This window comes from Lactuca virosa, chromosome 4 (assembly GCF_052849685.1).
Source record: "Lactuca virosa cultivar CGN04683 chromosome 4, Lactuca_virosa_CGN04683_v6, whole genome shotgun sequence".
NCBI classification, from domain to species: Eukaryota; Viridiplantae; Streptophyta; class Magnoliopsida; order Asterales; family Asteraceae; genus Lactuca; species Lactuca virosa.
Genome location: NC_136429.1, coordinates 329,342,865 through 329,359,852, shown reverse-complemented (window position 1 = coordinate 329,359,852; position 16,988 = coordinate 329,342,865).

The following is a 16,988-nucleotide window of genomic DNA, read 5'->3' as shown; positions in this document are numbered from 1 at the left end:
TTTTAGCGAACGTATTATAACTTCGTGTCAAAAATATTTCGAAATTGAAATCAAATATTATAACATACTTTGAGTTCAAAAACACGTAACGATACGCGTAGCTATCCCAATGAATAGATTATGTGTTCATTTCCGGGAAAATCAGTTAAAAAACTGATTTGAATATTTGAAAATGGCATAACTTTTGCGTACGCTCTTTGTTTTCGATGTTCTTTATATCCACAGAGTAGTGTTAAGTTGTTCTATCCATTTAGAGTTTGAGTTGTTCATAAGTATACCTAACACATAAATCTTATTTATAACGTATTAGTCAATACTTATTAAATGTGAATAGTATTTTGGTTATTAGCGATCAACATTCATCAAAGACAATAGGGTATTCCGCATGTAGTTCTAAGTATAAAAACTTTACTTGCATTAAAAGTATGAAATACTATATGTTAGGTCCTATTACAATTGAGTTCGCGGTGGTTTGACTGTCGAACGTTTACCTCATATTGCTGGTTGTCACATCGGCCGTTAAGTTGAACTTGTTTGTTTTAGGGTTATACAAGTTTCTAGCTTTGTTTTTCAAATTAGTCCATCCAATGTATTTGGATTTCAGATTATCATAAGCATTTTCATTTGATTTTGGAACAATTCCATACTAATTTTTTTATTTAAGAACACTTCCTAATTTAATCCGTGAATCTTTATGCATGCTTAAACCTTTTCTACCGTCATTGTTAACTTCTTTGACGCACGTATCGAGTAAACACTTTATTTGTTCATGGGACCATTGGATTTTCTCATCCATTTACACAAGCTACATATTAATTTATAAACAAATATCAAACTTCATATAAAATACTTACGAAAATCATATTACAAACTTCATGTATTATACTTCATATAAACAACTATCATGTAACAATAATCAAGTTCATAACAACTTCATATAAACAACTATCAAGTTCATAAAATCATATTTCAAGTTCTTAAAATCCTATAAATACCTATCATGGTAATCTATAAATATGAATTACATCTGAAAATTTCATGTTTGTATAATCATAGAAAGGTAGATGAAAATTTCGAGTTCATACTTGCATGGTAATTTTTTGAGTTCATATAAATCTGAAAAAAAAACTTACTTCGTGAAGAAGGAGGTTGATGATGACAACATGAGCTGGCAACATTGATCCAGACGATGAGAGTAGCTGATTCCTACGATGGCAACATCGATTCTGATGATGGAAGAAGCGATTTCAGTGGATGGAAATAGCAAAGACGTCGTCGACAGCGACACAAGTAAAGGAAGGCGGCCAAGAAAGGTCGAGAAGAAGATGGATGCATGTGGAGAAGGATATCTCTTGATGAAGAAGGAGGTCAGCGTGTAGTTTGAGGAAAAGAGGCGTGACCTAAAACTTCAATTTTTTATATATATTTTTTTCTTTTTTTTGTTTAGCATAGGTCTGTAAGAAAGGTCTTACCGCTCGAAGACATTGGTCCAAGTCTTTTGACACGTAGATGTTTTGACGTCTACAATCTTCTAAAACACAAACACACTTCAAGACTCGGCAGACATAGATATCTTCCCGCTACCAGACATAGGTGCTTAAAAATATCCTTTTACAAAAAACAAACAACACCTAAGTTGGATGGAATTGGAATTTCGTACAAATGGGTATAGAAAATTTTTGTTCTCATTAGTCATTTTGTAAAATGTGTAAATAAATCAAGGAAAACCCAAATTATATAAACCTAAGGTTTGATTTTAAATGGAAGGGTCTAGTTTGTCACATAATTTGTCAACATAATGATTCTCATCTCTTCTAGGGTGTTGATGCCCCTTTTCACTGATTGGTTAAAAAGGGACAATTTTTATGGTCAAATTGTGAAATAATTAGAGTTTGATAGAAAAATAATTACAGAAAGTATTTTATATCCACAAGAAGGTAAGGGGATATTCTTTAATAGTTAGTATCAACCATGCATGGGGTGGGAATTGATAGCAATAAATCGGTCCATGAGCCGGTTGATAGAACGATTTAAAAAGTGGTAATAAAGTGTAATATAAGTATTACTAAATAATACTTTAGGAATGACCTAAAATAGGGGTTATTGATGTTTTGTAGGAATTCAAAGAGGGAGAAGTTCATCTAACTCATGTTAGTAGTGTTTTTCAGATGACTTGTTATCAAGTGGTTGATACTAGCTATTTCCTTTGTGACTTCTTGCGTAAAAGACTTGTGTGCTAGACTCAGGTGAGTTTTCTCACTATACTACGTGTGACATTGTATATCCTTGCACTATACTACGTGTGACATTGTATATCCTTGTATGATAGGATATAGGTACTTTTATGTTACAATTATGCTAATAGAATAGGATAGTATTGTTATGTATGTGATTGGTGGATTGTACGATACTTTTATATGTCATGTTTGGTTGGGGTATTGCTAGTATTGGTTGATCGTTGAGTGAATGTCGTAGGACTCATATATAGTTTAAATAAGATAGCCTTAGAACTCTAGTCTAGACTTACTTCATGGTTCTTCTTTGATTTATTGCATTCAGGTAGGATCATATGTTCGACTGTCTATCTTATTTACTTACTATTGATGGCTTTGCACTTATAAGGAGATAGTCACAATTAGTAATAGTTTCACTATGGTTATGAGACAGTTGAGAGTTGGTGGTTTTATGATGGTCAAGAGCCGAAAATTGTTGTTGGGTTATGAGGATCTTAGGCCACAAAGGCGATATTGGAACCATACATATAATCCAAACTCATAACTCAAAAGAGGAACAAAGTTCAACAAGATCTAGGCAACTAACAAAATGAAAACAAGAAGGATAGAAAAACATACACTTGTGTTATTCGGTTTCTTAGACTTTTCCAGTTGATCGGACTTTGGAGAATCTAAGAGAGAATCCCTCTTTAGTGAACGAACCCTAAAAGAAAACAATAGACTAGAAAACGCCTAAATTAAGAGCACCCAGAAAACTAGACATATCTGAATTTGGAACACAGCTACACGACGCGTGGGATGATTTTTACGTGTTTTTTGGATCTCGAGATTAATGTTGGATTTCTTATGGTTTTGACTGATTTCTCTAACTCTCAAACCAGAATATAGGTGTCTCTATTTATAGGGAAAGATTCAAACCCTAACAGACAAATATCAGGGCTCAGAGTAATTATCCTTATCTTTGGTAATTATCTGATATTCAAGTCCTTTGTCTAGAACATTTCAAAATATCCATGTTTCATTTAATTAATTAAAAAAATAATTAACTAAACAATTAATTAATTAACAAATTGATCCTTATAATTTTTCTTCCAATTTTGCTCATATTTGTTCTTGCGTGTAGCCCAAAAAGACATTGATATGTATTCTAATATTACTGACTTGTGGTGACTATGGGTACCATCTTCCAACAGCTTCCACTTTCACTAGTCTTCAACAATAGTCTAGTCTAATACTTACTAACAATAGATAATGAGTGTGCAGTCCAGTTGCAACTATTGTTCTTATTATAACTTTACAATGCACAACCATTAAGACCAATGATTTCAAAGTCCTTTTACCTTCTTGATATCTATATAAAAACCTAAGTCATGGATCATGAGTCAATATTATCATTCAAGACCGTGTTTCCCAATAGTGACTTATGGCGACCATATCAGACTGACTGTTGAGTTCATCAACTCAGTCTTAGCTCGGCCAAGTATTTTATTGTCAAAACTAAATCATCGAAGGACTAGAGATATCGTCTTCTCCTATTATGGAAGAAGGATCAAATAAATTTTGACTACATAGGCTTGCACTATTCCTCATGTAATGTTTGATCAGTCCATGTATGGCTGCCAATTACGAACAATGTTGGGGAAAAACCAGGACACAACCGATTGTAGAATAGGACCTCCTGTATCTCCATTTGAAGAATATGAAATATAACCATCACAAAATTACTCATGACATGATCCACAGAGTAATATTTACGTGTGGTTACTCCAATACTTAAAAAATCCATTTTAATGTACTCATGAGTATTAGTCGCCTACTATGCTATGCTCATTCCTATGAACAATGTAACAATGCTCCATGACAATATGTATTCCCTTATTACTTCCAAGAGTAGGACCGATTATGGATAATCAATTAAATTAATATTTTGGAACTGGTTCTAAACATGAAAAATGGAACAGATAATATATTAATGAAAATGGTAGCAATAGCTTATTATTGAGTTTCAACAAAACAATCTCCAAATCAGATAAAATAAATCTGTATCAGTTCCAATGTATCAAACTACAAACTAAGTAATCAAACTAATTCACTAGCAAACTAATGCCTATGGATCTAGTATGAGCATCATTCTTGATCTGTGACAATGATTTGGTGAGCGGATCAGCTGGATTCTCTTTAGATGATATGGATTCTCTTTAGATGATACCTAACTCATAATTATTTCTCCATCTTCCACGAGCTTTATGATGTAGTGGTATTTTCTGTTTATGTTCCTGGAGCACTTGTGATCTCGAGGTTATTTAGCCAGAGTGACTGCACCCTCATTGTCGCTGAAGATCTAAATTGGTTCAAATATGCTAGGGACAACACCCAAATCATTAATTAACTTCTTCAACCATATTGCCTCCTTTGAAGGTTTAGTAGCCACTATATGCTCTGACTCTGTTATCGAATCCATTACACTCTCTTTCTTGGAAGTCCTTCAAGTCACTGCTTCTCCATTGATTAAGAATACAAAACGCGACTGTGATCGAGAATCATCTCTACCATTAAGAATACAAAACCTGACTGTCCTCCTAAGATACTTTATAATGGTCTTGACCGCAATCCAATGAATTTCGCCAGGATTGGCCTGATAACGACTCATCATGCTCAAAGTGCATGAAACGTCATGCCTAGTACATATCATGTCATACATGATCGATCCTATAGAAGAAGCATATGAGACTCGACTCATTCTATCCAGTTCTTCACTAGTACTAGAACATTAGGTCTTACTCAATATTGTGCCATGTTGCATAGGTACAAATCCTATCTTAGAATTTTCCATCTTGAACTTCTTCAAGATTTTGTCTAAGTATGTACTTTGGCTAAGTCCTATTTATCCCTAAATCTATCTCTATAGATCTTAATACCAAGTATACACGCGACATCTCCCATGTCCTTCTTAGAGAAACATTTCCCAAGCCAAGATTTTACACTCTGTAATGTTAGGATGTATTTTCCTATGAGTAACATGTCATCGACATGCATAACAAGGAAGATTACGTCGCTCCCACTAGTTATAACATTACTCATCTTCATTTCTTAATAAACCAAACTCTTTGATCTTCTTTTTGAAACAGATGTTCCATCTGCGAGATGCTTGTTTGAGTCCATAAATGGACCTATCAAGCTTGCACACTCTATTTAAATACTTGGATTGTATAAAACCTGCTGGTTGTGTCATATACACATCATCACTCAGTTTACCGTTAAAAAAGCGGACTTTACATACATTTTCCATATTTCATAGTTATCAAAAGCAGCCATGGCAAGTATTATCCTAGTAGATTTAATCAATGCTAATGCAAGAAAGTTTCCTCATAGTTAGTTCCTTGAGTATGAGTATGACCTTTCATAACTAGTCGAACTTTGAACATGTGTACATTCCCAACCTTGTCAGTATTATTCCTAAAGATCCATTTACACCCAAACATTCTAAGGCCAGATGTAGGATCAACCAAATTCCAAACTTGGTTATCGTACATGGGTTGAATCTCCCTCTCTATTACCTCTTTCCATTTTGCAGCCTATGGGCTCGCCATGGCTTCCTAATAGTTGTGCGGCCCATTACCGCCTAAAAGGTTGTCATCCTCCTTGGTAATATGGAAACCATATCGGGTGGACGATGTTCTCTATCATATTTACGAGTTGGAGTTGGAAATATTTTATATTCATCAACATGTTCTTCTACCTCTTGTTGAGGGCTAGTGCCAACTTTAGGTTTTTCATTGGTTGACTCTTAAATCTCATCAAGATCAATCCAACTCCTACTAGCTCATTGATATTGTTGAGTTTTGTGTATACTACAACATCCTATGGTGCACATACAACCCTAAATGCTTTGGATATATGTTTTCTCTAATTATACATGCAATATTGTTTCCAAAGCATAAAGCCTACAACTAGCATATAATTGACATAAACAACATAAAAGTGAGTTATAGAATTACCTCTTTGTTGTAGCTTGTAGTTTTGGACTTTAAGACCTTAGCACCCCAAGTGTGATGCCTCAAACGGTTCACAACCCACATTGGACAAAGGAGAACTTGAGAGAAAGGTTCTATGCACTCAAAATCCGTTATGGAACTCCAAGAACACTAATGTCACCGATTTTAGCTATGGGGTGTTCTATATATAGTCTAAGAGTCATGGTTAAACCCTAATCCATACTCTTGGGCTTATTATCCATGATCCATGATTCAAGTGGGATAACTCTTTATGGATTCATCCATAAACCTAGTCCATCATGTATCATAAGCCCAGACCATATATATATATATATATATATATATATATATATATATATATATATATATATATATATATATATATATATAACTAATTTACACAATTAGTACCCATTAATTTAATTATTCTCTTTTGATCACTAAATTAAATCCAAATTAATTCTTGATCAATACTAATTAAATCATATGATTTCATATTAGTATATTAGAACTTATAATATATTAATAAATCATAACTAACCTCTTCTCAAAAGTCCATCCTGTCAAATTGTCCTAGTGATATGCAACCCGAAATGGACCATGCTACTCTTGGGTCAAGTATATACCAATTATAGTTATGGGATTAGACACCTAATCCAACAGTCTCCCACTTGGATAAGTCTAATAACCATTATTGCAAGTACGACTCCAAAATCCCGACTAGCAATCGTTGCTCTTAAAGGCCGATGTCGAACTCTGACTCAGTCAATACGCGTCCATTAGATAAGGGATCATATATTCCTCCATTCTAGATATCGTATGGACATGAGACATGGATTATAATCATTCTCTCTGTCCATCTGTTGTTTCCCGATTTCTCATTTATGACGACCGACTAATTGAACAAATCAAATCAGTCCAGGCTTGGCCAAGCACTTAGGTTGTTCATCACTAAATCATCGAGGGGCCTACTGATATCACTTTTATCCCTCTAAGGATAAAAGGAATGGATAAACTTCGAATCATATGCTTGCTATATTTACTCATCAAATAACGCACAACAATGCGTTTTATAACACCAAGTTACTGGTGCGTTTACGCATCATCAATGTGCAACCGATTTGTAAGCTACAACTCACACGTCTCTGTTTTAATAATATAAGATATTATCGTCTCACAATCACTCGTGATAAAATCCATGAAGTGATTCTGTGGCATCCCCATTTTCACGCCCAAAAAAGACCAATTTTGGTTATGCTTTATCAAAACCAGAGTTCTTCTTTCAATAAAAATGTTGCGGAATTTGTTCCCAGTAAAATATGATAAATACGTTATCAAAGCATTTCTAAAGAAATGTATTTTTATTAACTTTTAAAACATTTAGGATGTCATCGTCAATACAGAAACATAAGCATAAACAGAACTTACATTCATTTACACTAGTGATCTACATCTCTTTTAAATCTCTCAGTGTAATGTAACTTCATATCGACACTTGTGATACAAATAAACTGAGTGGGTCAGGTTGGGAAACCTGGTGAGTACATAGGGTTTTCAACCCACAATAATATAATTATTATGTTTAAACATCAAACAATCAACCCAGTTACCCATCCCCATTATCTTCCTCATTCTTAAGGGTCTACCCTAAGAGTCATCTATCCTGCATTCGTTCATTCCGTAGTCCCTTGCTTCCAGGGTTATAGGACTGGCACTAAATCCATAGCTGCCAATGCTCGTTCGTAAAGCACTAATTCCATAGCTGCTATAGTTTATTCATCGGGTACTAAATCCATAGCTACCGGTGTTTATCTAATAGGTACTAAGTCCATAGCTACCAATTCCTAACAGGTACTAAATCCATAGCTACCCGTGTTTATCTAATAGGTACTAAGTCCATAGCTACCAGTGTCTAACAGGTACTAAGTCCATAGCTACCAGTGTTTGTCCAATAGGCACTAAGTCTATAGCTACCAATGTTTACTCACATTACCTTTTATCTTTCATCATTCATCTACCCATGCCTTACCCAACATACTTGTAGATATAAAATACATATACAGTTTAAATCGTTTAAAACCTGTATAAAAACGTTCATGCAGCATAGACAACAAGTATTCAGATAATATGCACACATAGCATGTAGTTTATATAAAATACTTCATATCTATGTGTAAGGTGAAAGTAACTATGCACTCACCTGGAAGGTGGTGTCTCTGCACTCGAACAACGCTTCGTTACTTCCTTAAAACAATTTCCCTCGACAAAACCTAGTATCAATACCACTAGGGTTTAGTCTAACGTTAACCGTGACCAATTAATAGTCTAGCTATTATTATTATTATATAAGCGTTAAATAACACTCAATATAACTCATAATAATAGCCCAAATAATTATTTTAAGGACCTAATAACGCTACTATAATTATTTAAAAGTTGTATTAAAAATTGCGTAGGCGTAGCTCACTTACAGCGAATTTTTAAAGAAAACCGGGCTTCGCTTGGAGCAGCGTTTCCGAACCGAAAGACCCTTTTTCTCGGGACTCCGGGAGCCTCGGGGCTTCCTTAGGGTGCTAGGGATTTTTCCTAGGGTTTAGGGGGCTCAAAATAGGCTAGAGAGAGAAAGTAAGTTAGAGAGAGAAGTGAATTGGTGTGAATTTTCCAGGAAATATCGCAGCTATTTATAGGCTGCTGAACCTCGGTGGTACGCTGGGCATACAGCAGCTACGCGGCGCGTAGCTTCGGATGAGGTCACCAGCTCGGATCCAGCTGGCTCGCACGCGCCTACTCTCGGAAGTGGATAAGGCTAAGTACGCCGGGCGTACCTAGCTTCGGACGCGGGGCGTAGAGCAAGGCTTCGTGGCGATCATCGGATGCGAGGCCGTGCTCAGCAAGCAACGACTGAGATTTGGCCACGTCACCACCTCCTTGCAGATTTCGTAATTTACCTTCCCGACTTCTAAAAATCATATCTTTACGAGCTCCGTTTTCGACATTCTTTATATCCACGCGTAGGCGGGAACGTACTCTACAACTTTCGTTTAGACTCCGTCGGCTAATTTTGACTTTATTTTAAAAGTTATATTTTTAAGAGGCCGGGACAGGATTGGTCCGTTAAAAATTCATAACTTCTTCATCCAACGTCCGTTTTCGTTTGTCTTTTTATCGTTATGCTACTATTAACGAGATCTTCGATTCTCGTTTAGGTTGTGTCGGCAAAAAACCGCTCGATCTAATATTCGAACTTCGGGTTGTACACTGCTAAGCCGAAACTTCGAAAAATCATAACTTCCTCATACGAAGTCAGATTTGGGCGTTCTTTTTATGGACGCTCTCGGTTTAACGTATTCTACGACTTTCGTTTAGATGGATAAGGCTAAAACTCACTCTATCGTAAATTCACTATTTACGCTTCCCGGTGTCGTGCAGGTTTTGCCGTAAAACTTCGACGGGTCATAACTTCTTCGTTATAACTCGGATTTCGGCGTTCTTTATATGTATGGAAACCTTAAGACATATTCTACAACTTGGTTAAGATTATTTATTTTAAATAATCTTTTGTCAAAAAGTCGTTTTCGACCCCTATTATCTCTAAATCGACTGGCCCGGATCTACGGGCGTTACAATTATCTCCCCCTTAGGATGATTACGTCCCAGAATCATCAACGAAACAGGGCTCGCATGATGATTCCATACATTATCTCTTCATCCTAAGTCATAACTTTGATGTTTCTTCGAACGAGTATCTAACTCTTAGACTCCTTGACTACAGGCGGTGCTCGATCTTGCATCCGCTCTCTATCTCATGTTAGACTTCCAATCATGATCTTCATGTCACGATCTCGATCTTTATTGGAGACTCCTTATTTAACAAACTTGAGATAAGTTTCTTCCGTCGATTATCATAATAGACCGATAGGTCATGTTCTAATGACCTCTCATCGTATGATGCAACGTTTAGACTCAGGTCTCTTAGAGTCAAATTCCAGAACAGACTATACCTTCCTTCATGTTCTTATGTGATTTAGTCACGTCGTAGTACTTCTAACTACAATGTTCTTACTTTAACAATGATCACAATCACTTTGACTATCTTCAATCTTCTGGCTTAAGTCGGATGGTACATCAAACTTGGTTCTCTGAACCACGTATCATACTCATCTTAGTCGGACTTAATTTGATATGACCACTAGGGTCGGAATAACAATCATCTTCTTAGTTATTACCGAAACAATGGTAATGACATACATGAACAAAACGGAATCAACTACTAGCTTCCCGGTAACCTTGTGACTTTCCCTGATCCAAGCGTGAGTCCCGTGCTTCCGGTAGTATATGCATCTACTACCTTTCACACCTACTCATACTCGTCCCAAGTATTGTCTCGCAGTCCCCAAGTCCTAAAATCACAAAACAATTTAACACATACGAGTGTGTCTAAATAATCATAAATATTTCCCTAGACTCTACTATGACATCTTCCATGCGCATCTTCAATCATCAATTCTGCTTCAACTCGGTTGGTGATGGAAATTCCAGATGATAGGAAAACTTTAGGAATTACACCAATCGTTTTATCATCCCGCCAATCAAATGTGTACATTCAGATGTACCGTACTTCTCTAGACGTACTGCTATTTTATCAGACGTGTTCTAAAGGCAAGATACCTCTCTTATGATATCTTCCGATAGATATCATTCACTATCGTAAGCCATCGCATTTCCTCTATTTTCTCATTCTATCATGGGTCTTTACCATGACGTCATTTTCACGGAAGCATGCATTCATTGCATCGAGACGAGAATATGGATAGAAAAGATTTAGACGTGTAATCCTCCTTATTACTTCGAAAAGTTACATGCCAGTTCCAATACCGTATTTAAACGTTTAGAAATCTGAACACATAAAATTTCAAGATCCGGTCGGCAACAGACCATAGATCCGATCAAACGATAACATAAAGCATCATAAATCATGTAGCACATAAAAGCATTTTAGGAATCTTCCCTAATTAAGCTAGTGCTTGTGTCTATTCAGGTGTACTTCCTAATATATTAGACACACTCCTCACGATCATCGCTTAGCATTCTAAGTTTAAGTCTAGAAATAAATCCATATTCCTAGTTCGCTTAAACTAATGCTCTGATACCAACTGTGACATCCCCATTTTCACGGCCAGAAAAGACCGATTTTGTTTATGCTATATTAAAATCAGAGTTCTTCTTTCAATAAAAATGTTGCGGAATTTGTTCCCAGTAAAATATGATAAATACGTTATCAAAGCATTTCTAAAGAAATGTATTTTTATTCACTTTTAAAACATTTGGGATGTCATCGTCAATACAGAAACATAAGCATAAACAGAACTTACATTCATTTACACTAGTGATCTACATCTCTTTTAAATCTCTCAGTGTAATATAACTTCATATCGACACCCGTGATACAAATAAACTGAGTGGGTCAGGTTGGGAAACCTGGTGAGTACATAGGGTTTTCAAGCTACCAGTGTTTATCTAATAGCTACCCGTGTTTATCTAATAGGTACTAAGTCCATAGCTACCAGTGTCTAACAGGTACTAAGTCCATAACTACCAGTGTTTGTCCAACAGGCACTAAGTGTATAGTTGCCAATGTTTACTCACATCATCTTTTATCTCTCAACATTCATCTACCCATGCCTTACCTAACATATTTGTAGATATAAGATACATATACAGTTTAAATCGTTTAAAACATGTATAAAAACGTTCATCCAGCATAGACAGCAAGTATTCATATAATATGCACACATAGCATGTAGTTTATATAAAATACTTCATATCTATGTGTAAGGTGAAAGTAACTATGCACTCACCTGGAAGGTGGTGTCTCTGCACCTGAACAATGCTTCGTTACTTCCTTAAAACAATTTTCCTCGACAAAACCTAGTATCAATACCACTAGGGTTCAGTCTAACGTTAACCGCGACTAATTAATAGTCTAGCTATTATTATTATTATATAAGCGTTAAATAATACTCAATATAACTCATAATAATAGCCCAAATAATTATTTTAAGGACCTAATAACGCTACTATAATTATTTAAAAGTTGTATTAAAAATTGCGTAGGCGTAGCTCACTTACAGCGAATTTTTAAAGAAAACCGGGCTTCGCTTGGAGCAGCGTTTCCGAACCGAAAGACCCTTTTTCTCGGGACTCCGGGAGCCTCGGGGCTTCCTTAGGGTGCTAGGGATTTTTCCTAGGGTTTAGGGGGCTCAAAATAGGCTAGAGAGAGAAAGTAAGTTAGAGAGAGAAGTGAATTGGTGTGAATTTTCTGGGAAATATCTCAGCTATTTATAGGCTGCTGAGCCTCGGTGGTACGCTGGGCGTACAGCAGCTACGCGACGCGTAGCTTCGGATGAGGTCACCAGCTCGGATCCAGCTGGCTCGCACGCGCCTACTCTCGGAAGTGGATAAGGCTAAGTACGCCGGGCGTACCCAACTTCGGACGCGGGGCGTAGAGCAAGGCTTCGTGGTGATCATCGGATGCGAGGCCTTGCTCAGCAAGCAACGACTGAGATTTGGCCACGTCACCACCTCCTTGCAGATTTCGCAATTTTCCTTCCCGACTTCTAAAAATCATAACTTTTCCATACGAGCTCCGTTTTCAATGTTCTTTATATCCACGCGTAGGCGGGAACGTACTCTACAACTTTTGTTTAGACTCCGTCGGCTAATTTTGTTTTATTATAAAAGTTATATTTTTAACAGGGCGGGACAGGATTGGTCCGTTAAAAAATCATAACTTCTTCATCCGACGTCCGTTTTCGTCTGTATTTTTATCGTTATGTTACTATTAACGAGATCTTCGATTCTCATTTAGGTTGTGTCGGCTAAAAACCGCTCGATCTAATATTCGAACTTCGGGATGTACACTGCTAAGCCAAAACTTCGAAAAATCATAACTTCCTCATACGAAGTCAGATTTGGGCGTTCTTTTTATGGACACTCTCGGTTTAACGTATTCTACCACTTTCGTTTAGATCGCTAAGGGTAAAACTCACTCTATCGTAAATTCACTATTTATTCTTCCCGGTGCCGTGCCGGTTTTGCCGTAAAACTTCGACGGGTCATAACTTCTTCGTTATAACTCGGATTTCGGCGTTCTTTATATGTACGGAAACCTTGAGACATATTCTACAACTTGGTTAAGATTATTTATTCTAAATAATCTTTTGTCGAAAAGTCGTTTTCGACCCCTATTATCTCTAAATCGACTGGCCCGGATCTACAGGCGTTTCAGATTCAGATGAGCGTGGGTTTAATCCAATACTCGAATCTTATTCCAGGAGTACTCATGAACACTAATGTTTACCTATGGTCCTTGTGCTGTGTCTAAAATACCTAGACAATCTACAGACCCATTAATGACAGTCTAACTTTAATACCTACTTCCAAATTATTATCGACTGTGGATGGTTTGAATAACCTAGTTATTCGGGAGGTCAAAACATGCAAAGTGAAACACAAGAATAATTGAATCCAATATGGTCTCAAAACTTATGAATACAAATAAAACACATTTTATTTAATCACCATTTTGATTACACATTATTCATTGCATAATGTTTCAATTTATCAACTTAATACTTGAATTAAAACAATAGTTATCCCATGCTCCAAGCATGCAAACTATGTTTACCTATGGTCCTTTCTTTGTGAAATAGATCAATTGACAACATTTCAATGATGCTCATTTCACAATTCCAAAATCATTATCATAAATATAAGAATACCAAATTCTTGCCATTTGCTATAATCTGTTTAAATTCTAAACTTATACGCAATGATCCTCTTGTAAAGACTATGCAAAAATGTCACAGAGACTTGGCAACATATATTAAGAAGTATTCCAATGGAGAGCAATTCTATGGAAACAAAGTCTCACATTTAAAGTACATTCCTTTGAACATCCTTCTTGCATTAAGTTTTCTAATCTTACACATATTTAAAGAATAACTTCCACTTATGGAAACACTTCCATATTCCCATTTCGACTAACACTTTTGAACAAGAGTTACCTCTTCTCAGAGTATGTCAATATGGTCCTTCCAAAATTCAGAATATACTTCCAACAGTCCATAAGCAAGCAATCTTTGGTAAACCTTAGATTGTCCTCGACAATTGCTTAACCATTTTAGTCATCTCTCGTTCTAGTCCCTTTTCCCTCTTAATGCCTTAGGCATTTGGAAAATTTGAACAAATTAATATTATAGCATATGTAATTAATCCTATACCCGAAGCATATGGGATACGATACATAATGTTTCACATAAAGACATGATACTTTACCAGTCTTTCGCTATAATATTTCCACATATAGAATTTCTTTATGTTGAATCAATTCAACATAACATTCATAGATGTCCATGACTAATTCGATTAAAATCTCAATCTAAGCTTTTAGATTCGAAATGAAGTATGAATTCCGCTCCCTTAATTATAGCAAAAAAACTTTTCAAACCCTGCAACTTTGCGAATTGAAACTTTTGTTTTCTATAATTAACATTGCTAACTCGCAACACTTAACGTAATAATAGTACTCCCACTAGCATAATAATTACATTCTTATTAGCATAACACTTATTCTCCCACTAGCTTTGACATGTACTCAAAAATAAGCTATACTTCTAGAAATCAATACTTATTGACATTCTTACCAAAGTTCAGATTTCTGATATAAGATGCTTCGATAAGACTTTATCTAGGATTCTCAAACTCATGCACCTTTCCTTAGATAGCTCACATGTGTGTCTAAACAATTTTAGAACTTACAGCAATAAGTCTCAAATGTTTAGACCTTTGACATTTCTCACAATTTGAACTATGAAGAGAGATGCCGTAATTATAATCGAATTTGAGAATGTAAATAACACAATTGCTATCTCCTTAAAATCTACTTAGTGAAAGCGTTTCCCCATAATCATTTTCATGAATTGGAGAGAAACCTTATGACACTTAGATTTTTATGGTGTATGTGTTCCTATCCATGTGAATTTGTCATAACCATAATCACAAGACAAGGTTAGTGACAAATCAAAATTCATATGGACTGAAGTTGTTTAATCTTCATTTCTTGCTACCTGGCAGCACAAGGGCCTACAATTGCTTCCAGGTTGTTATGTAAACAATTGAGAACTCATAGCACTCACATGCACATCAACTTTAACTGGATTGGCCGCATAAACAAGAATATGTCAACACGATAGGTTACAAACCTCAAGTTATGTGCTAGTGATTAACAATAGGTTTACTCTTGATTAGTTCTTGAAACTATTTCAAGATCTTTAAGACTCCCACTGACCTCTTGACATATAAGATTCACTTTGTCAAGGAACATTACTTGACAAACAAATATTCAACAGTTAGTGCGGTTTCTTATCAAGACAAACACTTCACACAATTGGCCTTAGTTGGTCTTTGTTTTATCCAAAACATCACAACTTACCAATTTCAAATGTACAAGAGTAGAAAACATTTTATTGTACATTTGATAAGTGTTATAAACCTTCCTTAAGATCATGTCACTCAAGGCTCAATCTTGGAGTATGACTCTAAGACTTGATTTTGGAACGAAGTATTATTTATCTTATTGATTTAACCATTTCAACAATTCACTATTCCTCTTCTTAGCCATACAAATGCACTAAGATGTCCTTAAAGGATCAATTGTGACATGGTTTCATAATCATTAAGATAATCATAAAACACGATACTCAAGTACTCTCTCTTCTTTTCAGATTGGAGAAACTTTTATCTTTCTGCCTAATTCGATTCTTCTTATTCGTTCTGCCATACATTGAAACTTTTTCAATGATTCAGAATTACACTTAATCTTGTAAGCATAACCATATTTACTAAACTTTAGTAAATCATAACGAATAGTCTTATCGTTCTTTGTGGTGGACTTGATCAGCGCACTACGAAGTGTACCCGAACCCATAGTCCTTCACTTGACTCACATATACATGTGAACAAGGAATTAGTGTTAATTTCCCCAAGATGAAGTTCTCATTCATCACACAATACAAGTTGCATGATTCCAAGTTTCTATCCAGCTGAAACTTGGGTGATGATAATTTTTCCTTATTTGGTAAATCTTGACACTACCACAAACGAAATAATCAAATCCATTTTCAATATTGCTATCAATGGAAACACATAAACAACAATTTTCACAAATGCCATTGTAAGGAAACTTAAAATAAAATAATATCAGAATTTATCTTTTATTTATTAAAATTGCAGAAAACTTTTCCTTACATGCAAATACATATGAAAACTATGTTGTTATCTATTCCTAAGCAATCTATCATGACTCTTAAGCAGTAGCGCAAAATTCTGATCATTGAACCATGCGATTAAATCCATCTCTTCATGATCAAAATCAGCTTAGTCTTCCTTTAAGCTTCCTTTGATTCTACAAAACATCAAAATGTAGTATCATCACATCATGTATTAAGAATCTCCAAATAGGAACTTAATGGAGTTAGATAGTGGGATTACCTGAAGTATAGTCAAACATTTTGACTTTACCATCCGTGCGATCTTTCAGGTAAATATGTCAGCTTCGCAACCAATGCCCCTTCTCTTGGCAATAGAAACATATGGACTATTTGGGAATGGTACATGAGACTATCTTAGAGTTAGCCTTTCTCATTACCATTTGGTCAATTGGCTTGACCATGTTCGATCCCTTTCCATTGGGAAGAGA